The 11,819-nt window shown below is 38.9% G+C and overlaps 1 non-coding gene across 1 annotated transcript; it reads right to left on the bottom strand.

Moving 5' to 3' along the window:
* Window positions 1-1,150: 1,150 nt before the first annotated feature.
* On the bottom strand, window positions 1,151-1,256 carry LOC133035242 (small nucleolar RNA R71). Its single transcript, XR_009686519.1, has one exon. It is a non-coding gene; the product is annotated as a small nucleolar RNA R71 (small nucleolar RNA).
* Between the last annotated feature and the right edge of the window lie 10,563 nt (window positions 1,257-11,819).

The raw sequence follows: 11,819 nt of genomic DNA, 5'->3' as shown, positions 1-11,819 counted from the left end.
TTGGATAGTCTAGGTTTTGATGTAAAACGAAAGTATTTACATAGCCTAGTGACTAATAGATTATTGCTTAATGCTGATTTTGTGTTGATCTAATTAAGAAGTTAATTAGAGAACATATTATTTAGAACCTAAAAGATCTGAAAAGAGTTAGGTTAATTTATAATCTGTCTTTCACATTGAGATAAGGATAGCAGTTAGGTAATAACATAGGTAACTTATCAACAGGATTCACCTCCCTAATCTCTCATCTTGATTAATCTTCGTTTATTTTCTCTTTAATTTCTGCGTTATTTACTTTTAAAATTGCAACTTATTATTCTACCAAATAGAATCATAATTATAATTTAGTAGTACTCAATCCAATTCCCTGTGGTTCGACCTCACTTGCGTGAGATACTACTTGATACGTACACTTGCGTAATAAACAGAATTTTCGTAACAAGTTTTTGGCGCCGTTGCCGGGGAATTGTTTAAAGATTGATATTACACAAAATTATACTAACTTCTACTTTGGTATATTTTCTCTTGCTGATTTTTCTAACCTTTTTCTTGCAATATTTTCTTGATTTATTTCAGGAATCATAAGTGTATGCGCCGTCAAGGACAAGCAGTGATATTGCCAGTTGATCCCGAAATCGAGAAAACTTGTAGAAGAAACAGAAAGAACAAGAGGCAAGAGGGAGTTTCAGCAACTGCTGAAACTTCAGACATCATGGCTGCCAATGCTGCAAACAATGGAGGCAATAACGGTAACAATGGTGGCGCAGTAGAAGATCAAGCTAATGGCCGCAGCTTGAGAGATTACATTCTCCCTACTCTGACGGGAGTGCAGTCATGTATCAGACCACCGGCAGTGGAAGCAAACAACTTTGAGATCAAACCTGCCATACTGCAGATGGTGCAATCTTCAGTTCAGTTTGGTGGCCTCCCTTCGAAGATCCTAACTGCATCTCTCTAATTTCATGGAACTTTGTGAAACCTTTAAAGTTAATGGAGTTAGTGATGATGCTATTCGTGAGCTTGTTCCCATTCTCTCTTAGAGAGCGAGCCAAGAGTTGGCTAAACTCCTTGCCACCCAACTCTATTGCCACTGGAATGATGCGGCAACGAAATTCTTGTCAAAGTTCTTTCCTCCAGACCAAGTACGCAAAGGCGAGAGGAGAAATTAATAATTTTCTCCAACAAGATAATGAATCTCTCCATGAGGCTTGGGAGAGGTTTAAAGATTTGATCAGAAAGTGCCCTCACCATGGTATAGAGAAGTGGATCTTTGGTCCACAACTTCTACAATGGGTTGGTAGGAAATACAAGAACTTTAATAGATGCTGCAGCTGGGGGAGCCTTTATGAGGAAGAGTGCTAATGAGGCATATGATCTATTAGAGGAGATGGCTCTAAACAATCAACAGTGGCCAACAGAGAGGAGTCAATCAAAGAAAGTAGCTGGTGTGTTAGAGGTCGATGCCATCACCAAGTTGACAGCACAGGTTGAGGCATTGACAAAGATAATTGCAGGGCAAGCTAAACAAGCCCAAGTTGTGTGTGAATTATGTGGGGGAAGCCATCACTTTTCAGAATGCCAAGCTGATGTGGATGATTTGCCAATGGATGAAGCTAAAGCCATTGGAAATTATTCACAGAACAACAACAACAATTATGGGTTCAACCAGGGTAACAACCGAAGAAACAGTGGGTTCTATCAGCAACGAAATCAGAACCAGAATCAGAATCAACAGTTTAATCAGCAACAAACCTCTGGTGGAAATTCTAGTTTGCAGACAGATTTACTGCTTCAATTCATGACTGAAACTAGATCTTCAATCAAAGACCTGCAGACACAGATGGGCCAACTAGCAACTCAAGTAGCAACCCGTCCTCAAGGGAATTTGCCTAGCACAACTGAAGTAAACCCCAAGGAAAACGCAAGGCAATTACCACGAGAAGCGGTAAAAATTATGATGGTCCCGAATTGCCACAACTAGTGAATGGAGAAAAGGAGAATAAAGAGCAACCGATGTCGACCCCAACACCCACTCCAACGAAGGCTACTGATAGTCAACCACAGCCACAGCAGTCTCCACCAATTAATATAGATTACCATGTGAAAATACCCTATCCTCAGAGGCTCAGAAAGTCAAGTCTGGACAAACAGTTCACCAAATTTCTGGAAGTGTTCAAAAGACTTCACATTAACATTCCCTTTGCTGAAGCTTTAGAGCAGATGCCAAGTTATGTGAAGTTTATGAAGGAAATCCTGTCAAAGAAGAGAAAGATGGAGGACTATGAGACAGTGGCTCTAACTGAAGAGTGCAGTGCCATCCTACAGAAGAAACTCCCTCCTAAACTAAGAGATCCAGGGAGTTTTACTATTCCTTGTACTATAGGAAAAATTGAGGGAATTAATGCACTTTGTGACTTGGGAGCTAGCATTAACTTGATGCCTCTATCGGTGTTTAAAAGACTGCAGTTGGGTGAAGCAAAGCCAACAACAGTAACTCTCCAATTGGCGGACCGATCACTAGCCCATCCTAGAGGAGTCATTGAGGATGTGTTAGTTAAGGTTGATAAGTTCATCTTTCAGTGATTTCATCGTCTTGGATATGGAAGAAGATAGCAATGTCCCAATTATTCTTGGGAGACCATTCTTGGCAACTGGCCAAGCCTTAATCGATGTTCAGAAAGGTGAATTAAAGCTGAGAGTCCAAGGAGAAGAAGTGATCTTTAATGTGCTAAAGGCTATGACGTACCCAAAGGCAAGTGATAACTGCTTCTTCATTGATTTGATTGATGAAATGGTGAGTGAGAAAAAGCTGCTAGATGATCCTCTTGAACTAAGTCTAACTGAAGATGAATTGACGGAGCAAGAAGGACAAGAGGTCATGGGGTATGTGAAGTGGCTCGACTCCTATGGGCCTTTGAACAGAAGATACTTTGAGGAATTGGGAGCAGTTCCAAAAGAGCCGAAGCCATCTGCGAAAAGCCCCGAACTTGAATTGAAGGTGCTTCCTAGTCACTTGAGGTATGAGTTTTTGGGTCAAGATAAAAAGCTGCCAGTTATTGTTTCAGCTTCTCTCTCTGATGTGGAAACTGATAGACTTTTGAGGGTACTTCGGGCTCACAACAAGGCAATCGCTTGGACACTAGGAGATGTTAAAGGAATCAGTCCTTCAACAGTGATGCATCGAATTCTCATGGAAGACAACGCCAAACCAACTATTGATGCTCAAAGAAGACTCAATCCACCCATGAAAGAAGTAGTCAGAAAAGAAGTAGTTAAGTGGTTGGATCTTTGGAGTTGCTTATCCTATTTCGGATAGTAAGTGGGTTAGTCGGTGCAAGTGGTCCCGAAGAAAGGTGGAATGACGGTGATAAAGAATGAAAAGAATGAGTTGATTCCTACAAGAACGATCATAGGTTGGAGGATCTGCATCGATTATAGGAAACTCAACAAGGCAACAAGAAAAGATCACTTCCCTTTGCCCTTCATCGATCAAATGCTAGACAGATTAGCGGGGCAAGAGTACTACTGTTTTCTTGATGGATATTCTGGGTACCACCAGATAGCTATAGCGCCTGAAGATCGGGGAGAAGACTACTTTCACATGTCCTTATGGTACCTTTGCCTTTAGAAGAATGCCCTTCGGCTTGTGCAACGCCCCTGCCACTTTTCAAAGGTGTATGATGGCTATCTTTTCAGATTTGATTGAATCTTGTATTGAAATTTTTATGGATGATTTCTCAGTGTTTGGTTCTTCCTTTGATCATTGTTTGGAAAATCTGGAAAAAGTACTAACAAGGTGCGAGAAGTCTAACTTGGTGTCAAACTGGGAGAAGTGTCACTTTATGGTAACAGAAGGAATTGTTCTTGGGCACAAAATTTCAAAAGCAGGAATTGAGGTGGATAAGGCAAAGGTCTCAACAATAGAAAATTTGCCACCTCCAGTTTACGTAAAAGGAGTGAGGAGTTTCCTGGGACATGCTGGCTTCTACCGCAGATTTATCAAGGACTTCTCTAAAATCTCAAAACCTTTATCGAGCTTACTTGTAAATGGAGTTCCATTTGAGTTCGGAGAAGATTGTTTAAAAGCTTTCAAGATTTTAAAGGAGAAATTGATTACAGCACCGATAGTAACTTCACCAAATTGGGAACTGCCGTTTGAGTTGATGTGTGATGCTAGTGACTATGCCATTGGAGCGGTTCTGGGTCAAAGAGTTGACAGAGTATTCCACACAATCTACTATGCTAGTAGAACTCTGAATGACGCTCAATTAAACTACGCCACTACAGAGAAGGAAATGCTGGCAATAGTGTTTGCTTGTGACAAATTTCGGCCCTACCTAATTGGAAATAAGGTAATTGTTTACACAGATCATTCAGCAATCAAATACCTTATGACCAAGAAGGATGCAAAACCAAGACTGATTCGGTGGGTACTTTTACTTCAAGAGTTCGACTTAGAGATAAAAGATAAAAAGGGCACCGAGAACCTGGTAGCAGACCATTTGTCAAGATTAGAGCTGCAAGAGAGTCAGAATACAAAAGAGGTACAAATAAATGAGCAATTTCCTGATGAACAACTCTTTAGTGTGAGGGAAAACCTGATGGTACCTTGGTACGCTGACTATGTTAATTTCTTGGCTGCTAAAATAACTCCACCCGAGTGTTCGCGTCAACAATTGAAGAAATTCTTTTCTGAGGTGAAACATTACTATTGGGAAGAACCAATCCTCTACAAGCACTGCGCCGATCAGATCATAAGGAGATGTGTTCCTGAAGAGGAGATGTATTCTATCCTAAATCACTGTCATGCTTTACCATGTGGGGGACATTTTAGTGGGAATAGAACAGCTGCAAAAGTGTTGCAAAGTGGATTCTTTTGGCCAACGCTATTCAAGGATGCTACTACTTTTGTAAAGGCATGTGATCGTTGTCAACGAACAGGTAATATCTCAAGAAGAAACGAGATGCCTTTAACAGGAGTTTTAGAAGTTGAATTGTTTGATGTATGGGGAATAGACTTTATGGGTCCTTTTCCTTCATCCTTTAGCAATCAGTACATTCTTTTGGCTGTTGATTATGTGTCTAAATGGGTCGAAGCTTCAGCGACACCTCAAAATGATGGAAAGACAGTTCTCCGCTTCTTACAAAAGAACATTTTTACTTTGTTTGGTACTCCTCGAGCAATAGTAAGCGATGAAGGGAGCCATTTCTGTAACAAGCAGTTTGAAGCACTCCTCTCAAGATATGGTGTTCGACATCGAACTGCTTTACCATACCATCCCCAAAGTAATGGCCAAGCTGAAATCTCTAACCGAGAGATTAAGATGATTCTGGAGAAAACAGTGCAAAGATCAAGGAAAGATTGGTCAAGGAAGTTGGATGACGCACTGTGGGCGTACAGAACAGCTTTCAAAACACCAATTGGCATGTCCCCATATCGGTTGGTGTTTGGAAAGGCTTGTCATTTACCGGTGGAGTTAGAGCATAGAGCTTTTTGGGCCATGAAGACTCTTAACATGGAACTAAAAGCTGCAGGGGAAAGAAAAAAGCATGTTACGAATTTGAATGAGTTAGATGAGTTTCGGAACGAAGCATATGAAAACGCCAAGATATACAAAGAGAGAACTAAAAAGTGGCACGATAAAGGTCTAATACGGAAAGAGTTTCAACCAGGACAGCAAGTGCTACTCTTCAATTCAAGGCTGAAACTGTTTCCTGGAAAGCTGAAATCAAGATGGTCGGGACCATTTACGGTGGTCAAGGTGTTTCCTTATGGAGCGGTGGAGTTAAAAGGTGAAAGTCCAACAACTTTCAAAGTCAATGGACAAAGGTTAAAGCTCTACTTGGGAGGTCAGTTTGACCAAGCCAAGTCCGCCATGATCCTGGCGCCACTCTGAAATCCAAGGCTCAGCGTCTAGCTGCATGACGATAAACACAGCGCTTCTGGGAGGCAGCCCAAGTTTTATTTTTTTTTGATTGTTTTGTTAGTATTTTCAATTTTTAGTTTCGTACCAGACATTATTTCTTTTTAATTGAATCGTGAAAAGCGTGAAAAAAAAAAAAAAAATTCGACCTGAAGCCCAGAGGTCGCGACTAGCATTAAGCCTAGCCGCGACCTATTTCTCAAGTCGCGACCTCAGTCGCGACTTGCTGATTTTCCAGAAACGCCCAATTTTCCTCGATTAGCAAGTCGCGACTAGCCTGTGGCCAGGTCGCGACTTGCTGACGAAAAAATTCTATAAATTCACACTTTCCCCCTCATTCAACCCTACACAAACCAAATTCAAATTTCAAATCCTCTCAGCCGACCCTACACTCTTTTCCTCTCAAAAATTCAATTTTTCATCTTCAAACTTCAATCTTTTCATCTTTTCTCAAATTTCTTAAACCCAATCCAATCAAAAACCCAATTTCACTCTATAATCTACACATATCTTCAAAACCCACACCAAAGAATACCCAAAACCAAAAAAAAAATCACCATTGTTGTCACCCTCAAACTCAAGCTTTCAAGACATTCAACAATGGAGGTGGAGTTAAGCGTTTTCGGGTTGTAAGTATCACTTTCTTCATGCTCTTAAAAAGTTGATTAATTATTTTAAGTTTTGAGTGATATAATTGTGTGTGGGGTAAAAATTGATAATATTGGGTTTATTATTATATTGTGGTATTAAGTGGTTAGGAACATTGATTGAATGAATTTTGTAATTTTGGGATAGAGGAAATTTAAGGGGAGGTGCTGCCCAATTTTTTTTCTTAGAAAAAAAAAAAGTTTCAGAAAAAAAAAAGTTTCAGAAAAAAAAAAAAAAGAAAAAAAAAGTAATTTCGAAAAGAAAAAAAAAGAAAAAAAAATGGCACCAAAGAGGACAAGGAATGTTGAAGAAGGTTCGTCTTCGAACCCACCACCAACGGGTTTTGATAGAACACGCTTTGGTAGCATCGAGGCTCACAATCGCTTCGTAAGGTTGAAGAATAGAGCCTATATTGAAGATAGGGGTATTGAATTCCCTGAAAATCCATTGAGGCGCCAACCTCGGTTTGAGACAATCAGAGCGCAAATTGAAAGAATGAAGTGGGGAAGTTTCGTGGATACTCGGGGTCGGGCTAATGTTACTATGGCCTGTGAATTCCTTGCAAATTGGCCCGACCGTCGAAATGGGGAAGTGAAGGTTCGTGGAAAGAAGGTTCCCGCCACTGCTGACGCATTCAATGTGATGTTTTCTGTCCCAGATTACACTAGGGAGGAACAACGCCTCCGAATTATTGAGGAAGAAGAGAAATTTGACATGGTGGATGTCGCGGAGACAGTGGGATTTCCTGGGTTGAGGTTCCATGACAATGATGGTACCGAGGGGTCGCCCAATATTCTGTACCGGTGTGAGATTAACCCGGTGGCAAAAACATGGCTGTACTTTGTGAGTGCTCGGTTAGTGCCCAACAAGCATTTTTCCGATGTCCAAATGGATCGCCTTAAATATGTGTACGCCATAATGAAAGGGTACAACATTAACATTGGACAAGTCATACGGCAAAGCATTGACCAAATCGTGCAAGGAGCCATGGGAGGTGGTTTCGGTTTGGCAGGGGTTATTACAGAACTCTGCGGGGCATATGAAGTTCCCCAGTTAGAGTTTGACAATACGGTGTTGCCACTTCGTAAGATGGACATCGCCTTTGTCAACAGGCTGAAAGAGCCACACCCCTATGGGCAGCCACCACCTGATGCACCGCAAGGGCGTAGGCGGCAACGTGAACCTAGTGTTGAAGAAGAAGAAGAGGAGCAAACACTTCAATTGCCTGGGCCCATCGATCCTACAACACAATATACTCATGCACAGCTGAGTTACATAATTCAGCAAAACAACCACATGCAACAATACATGGTGCAAAGGAGTATCTATGATGAGGGACAAGTTCAGCAACTCAACTCTCTCATCAACAGAATGAACATTGGGATTGATGACCCGATCTACTTGGCACAACCTCCTCGGTTCTATCCCTATGACCAGCCGCCACCACCCAACCCTTTCTGAAAGGGTTTCAGGTAAGTTTCTTCTCTCTGCATTTTATTGTATACATTGGGGACAATGTAATATTTAGTTTGGGGGGAGAAAGCTTAAAATTTTAAAATTTCTGCACTTTAAATTCTGCATTTTAATTTTCTGTTTTAGTTTTTTTTTGTTTTAGTTAAGGAATGGCAATAAGCTTGATGATAGTTGTATGCTGCTGATTAGTGTGATGTGATCTGAAACTGCAAAATAACTGTGTGCTTGATTTTGTTAACTCTTTGGATTAGTTTGGATGCTTAGGAACTGTGTCTTTTGCAAATACTCAAGTTGTGAAAAGCTTGTTATAAGCTGTTTTACTATGGTTTGTGGTAAGATTGACAGGATAGCTTAGAACTTGCATGTTTATTCTTTTGAGGCGAAATCCTTGGTAGTGTTCAATTGGAATATGATTTAGGCATTTGTTGGATAGTTTGAGCCTTTCAAGCCTACCATAATAATGTTTATCCCTAGTTAACCCTATTGAGCCTAAACCCGTTATGTTTTTCACCCATTGATCTGAAAATTTTTAACCATACTATTGATTTTTCTTCACCATTATATGCAAGATATCATAAGCCAAATAATTAGTTTGGGGGAGAGAAATATTTAGTGTGAGAAAATAGTTAGAGGGAAAAGAACTTGTAAGATTGAGAAAAGAAACAAATGTGTAATTCAATGTCACTGAAAAAAGTTGAGATGATGAGGAAATATGAATGATGAAAAAAAAGAAAAAAAAAAACACAATAAAAAGTAAGAATGTGTTTGAAAAAAAATTTCAGTGATGTTGGGAAAAATAATAGAGATATCTTCTCTCAATCTTGGTAGATGTGGGAACGCTATGGGGGATTGAAAAAAAAAAGTAAGAAGCTTGTGGGTTCTGTTTGTGTGCTTATGATATCTTGAGCCAAAAATTATCTTTCGCCTATCCCTGAATATCTAAGCCATACTACCTAGACCTTGAAAAGACCTAATGATTCCAAAGAATACTGTCAACATTAGTGGAGAAAGGTAAGCATGCAAGCTTATGAGTTATCGGGTTGTGGAACTAATGGCAAGAGTAAAACTTTTATAACAATGTTTCATACTTGAGTAGATTGTTGCAGTGGTACATAGTGTTATTAATTGAGCATCCGAGTTAATTGTTAGAGTTAGTAAGAACAAAATTCTAGTTTATGCAAGGAAGGAAACAGAGCATGAGTCGGCAGTGTAGTGATTATCTGATAGTGTAGTTAGTTTTTTTTTATCTTACTCGGGGGCGAGTAAGAATCTAGTTTGGGGGAATTTGTTAGGTTATAATTAACCTATATTTCGGGTCTTTAAAGTTAGCATTATTTCGTCTATTGGTGTCTTTTGGAGCAGTTTTACGCTTGATTTTCATTATTTCAGGTTCCCGGGGTGTTAAAGTTCGAATTCAGTCAAATGGCGAAAAACTGGGAAAAACCTGGAAAAATTGGAAAATTTGGTTCCTGAAGCATCAGTAGTCGCGACCTCTGATGAGCCTGGTCGCGACCCTTTTTCCTGGTCGCGACCCAGGTCGCGACTTCGTAAGATTGGCAGAAACTCGGTTTTTCGAGTTTTGCCTGTAGTCGCGACCAGCTTGTGTGCTAGTCGCGACTATGTACGGAAATCGCAGATTTGACCTAATTTTGATTTTTCACTCAATTGGAGGCTCACCACTTATCCCTATATAAGGAATACGACATTGAAGGTCAAAGGCAAGCAAACACAGACCTAATAGTGGAGGCAAAGTGGAGAGGAAGCTATCTTGAAGACCCGGAGCGATACCAACTTCTAGTTTCTTTCTTTTACCCTTTTTATTCATCTTTATGTTTGTTTTTAATTCTGAATTAATCATGGATGTTTTTAGAGTTATTATGAGCTAAATTTCCCAATAAGGGAGGATGATGAATGTTGTTTAAGTTTATGCCTAGTTAATAAATAATTGCCATTCCTTCATCTTATGTGTGAATACTATCTTTATTTGTGTTTAATTACATGTGTAAGCTTGATCACCTTTTACATGCTCTATGATCCTAATTCGAAATCTGAAAAGTGAGAATTAGGAATGCTAAAATTTGGATAGTCTAGGTTTTGATGTAAAACGAAAGTATTTACATAGCCTAGTGACTAATAGATTATTGCTTAATGCTGATTTTGTGTTGATCTAATTAAGAAGTTAATTAGAGGACATATTATTTAGAACCTAAAAGATCTGAAAAGAGTTAGGTTAATTTATAATCTGTCTTTCACATTGAGATAAGGATAGCAGTTAGGTAATAACATAGGTAACTTATCAACAGGATTCACCTCCCTAATCTCTCATCTTGATTAATCTTCGTTTATTTTCTCTTTAATTTCTGCGTTATTTACTTTTAAAATTGCAACTTATTATTCTACCAAATAGAATCATAATTATAATTTAGTAGTACTCAATCCAATTCCCTGTGGTTCGACCTCACTTGCGTGAGATACTACTTGATACGTACACTTGCGTAATAAACAGAATTTTCGTAACAATAGGTTTGAGTTTATCTAAACCTATGGCTTTTGGTATACCTGGTAATTAATTACTCTAATGCAAGCAACTTACTTTAGTAAGATGCTGAAGCATTTTCTTTCTAATGGCAATCTATAGAAGCTTCACAACTTCTTAGGCATAGATTTTATCTAAGGAAAAGTCTCAACTATTCTAGTTCAGATAAAGCCATGAAAGAATTTCTTATATCAACAGTCAGAGGTCTTAGATATGCTTTTGTATGCCTTAGACCAGACACCTGCTGTTGAGTGGGAGTAATGAGTAGGTATCAGATTAATCCAGGAGAAGAACATTGGAAGACAATCAAGTAAATCTTAAGATTAAGAAGAGGAACTATATGTTAGTCAATAAGAGTGTGTTCAAAACTCTTAGACTACACCACATCAGATTTCGAAATTTGCCTTTGTGCTAGAAAGTCTTTCTGATAAGATGGTGATTACTCTTGGGGTGGAATAGTGATTTTGGAGAAGTGTAAAAACCTATCTGAAGTCTCTAGGTCTACTAGAAAGGGACTGAATGTTAAAGTTACAGGAAAGGTACTTATTCAGTCTAAGGAAAGTTCTATACATTTTTGGCACCATTCCAAATTGCCTAAACTACTAGTGTTATTTCCCTATTAACCAAAAGTAGTTGCCAAAAGTATAGAATCCAGTATCCCAAGAGAGTAGACATATAGAGAGAAATTTCACATTATCAATAATTTTGTGATTAAGGAAGAGTAATGGTGGAGAAAAGGTTGTGGTCAATTCAACCTTTCAGATCCTATTACGAGGAGTTTACTACCAATACACTTGATTTGTATATCAAGGTGTTGAGATTATTTGAAACGCACTTTTTGTTTTAGATTAGTGCAAGTGGGAGTTTTTGGGTTTTATGCCCTAAATAAAACTCATTTCAATATAATCAGATTTACTTATTAATATAGATCAGAAATAACATTTAATGTTGCATGGTTCACATGATTTATTTCATGATTATATGTACATAATGTATGAATTCATCCGAAACCCTTTTCACATACTTGATCCTGTTTATTGTGTTGTCAACACATTGGAAAGTAAACATGACTATGTGAATAAAGATTCCTAGATTTATCAGACACAGGGTTTTACTGACATGATAATCTACAACAGAGTTTACTTGCATTTGGAGAAATGCTATGTTCTTTCCAGAGCATTGGTTAAAGTAAAGCTCAGGTTGGATGCATGGAGTATGCATCGAAAGGGACCGATATT

This window comes from Cannabis sativa, chromosome 2, assembly GCF_029168945.1.
Source record: "Cannabis sativa cultivar Pink pepper isolate KNU-18-1 chromosome 2, ASM2916894v1, whole genome shotgun sequence".
NCBI classification, from domain to species: Eukaryota; Viridiplantae; Streptophyta; class Magnoliopsida; order Rosales; family Cannabaceae; genus Cannabis; species Cannabis sativa.
Note: the sequence above shows the minus strand (reverse complement) of the source record. Positions and strands in the feature narration are given on the sequence as shown.